Source organism: Pyrus communis, chromosome 15 (assembly GCF_963583255.1).
Source record: "Pyrus communis chromosome 15, drPyrComm1.1, whole genome shotgun sequence".
NCBI lineage: Eukaryota > Viridiplantae > Streptophyta > Magnoliopsida > Rosales > Rosaceae > Pyrus > Pyrus communis.
In genome coordinates this window covers 10,653,986-10,655,334 of record NC_084817.1, presented here as the reverse complement: position 1 = coordinate 10,655,334, position 1,349 = coordinate 10,653,986, and positions in this window count along the sequence as shown.

Below are 1,349 nucleotides of genomic sequence, written 5' to 3'. Positions count from 1 at the left end.
AGTGTAGTTAGACTTCCACCAGGAAAAAAGGCAGTTGGTAGTAAGTGGATCTACAAGATCAAATTCCACTCATATGGATCGATTGAAAGGCACAAAGCTAGGATGGTGGCTACAGGATTCACTCAAACATATACCGTGGACTACAAGGAAATATTCGCTCTAGTTGCCAAAATGAACACTGTGAAGGTGTTATTCTGTTGCTGTGAATAAGGGATGGGCTTTATACTAAATGGATGTGAAGAATGGATTCTTACATGGCGACCTTGAAGAGGAGGTTTACGTGAAACTTCCACCGGGACATCCTCAATACAATGAGCTTGGCATGGTGTGTAGGTTGCACAAATCCATTTATGGATTAAAACAATCCCCAAGAGCCTAGTATGCCAAGCTCAGCTCAGTTCTTGAAGAAGTTGGTTTTCAAAGAAGTCATGCAAACTCATCCATGTTTGTTCGAACAAGAGTGGTTGGCAAACTTGTTGTGTTGATCTATGTTGATGACTTAATAATCACTGGGGACAATGCTGATGAAATCGCAAACCTTAAGGTTTCTCTACAACAGAAGTTCTCCATCAAAGATCTTGGAAGGTTAAAATATTTTCTGGGGATAGAAATGCCTCATTAAGTAAAGGGCTATTCCTTAACCAAAGGAAATATATCCTCGATCTTCTCACAGAATTAAACATGAAGGATGCTAAGCTAGTTCAAACTCCCCTTGATAGTAAGCTCAAGCTCAGCTTGGAAGGCAAACCTCTACCTAATATCGGTTACTAATGACAGCTTGTAGGTAAGTTAATTTATTTAAATATCACACGACCAGATATTACATTTGTAATGAGATTAGATAGTCAATTCATGCGTGCACCTACAATAGAACACTTCAATCTCGTTAAGAGAGTACTTCAATATCTAAAAAGATTGATTGGAAGAGGAATTCTCATGAAGAGGAATGATAACACTCAAGTTATTGGTTACTGTGATGCTGATTGGGCAAGAAACCAAATAGATCGAAAGTCTACCTCAGGTAATTGCATGTTTGTGGGAGGAAATCTGGTAACATGGGAGAGTAAGAAGCAAAGTGTCATTGGAAGATCAAGTGTAGAAACTGAGTATAGATCGATGGCATCCACAACATGTGAATTAATATTGCTTAGGGTCTGTTGAGTGATCTGGGGTTTCAAACAAAGCAACCTATGTCAATGTACTGTGATAATCCAGCTGCAATGCAGATAGCTTCCAATCCAATGTTCCACGAATGAACAAAAAATATTGAGGTTGATTACCACTATATCCGTGCTCAAGTGCAAACTCAAGTGATTCAAACTCTCTACACAAGAAGTGTTGATCAGTTA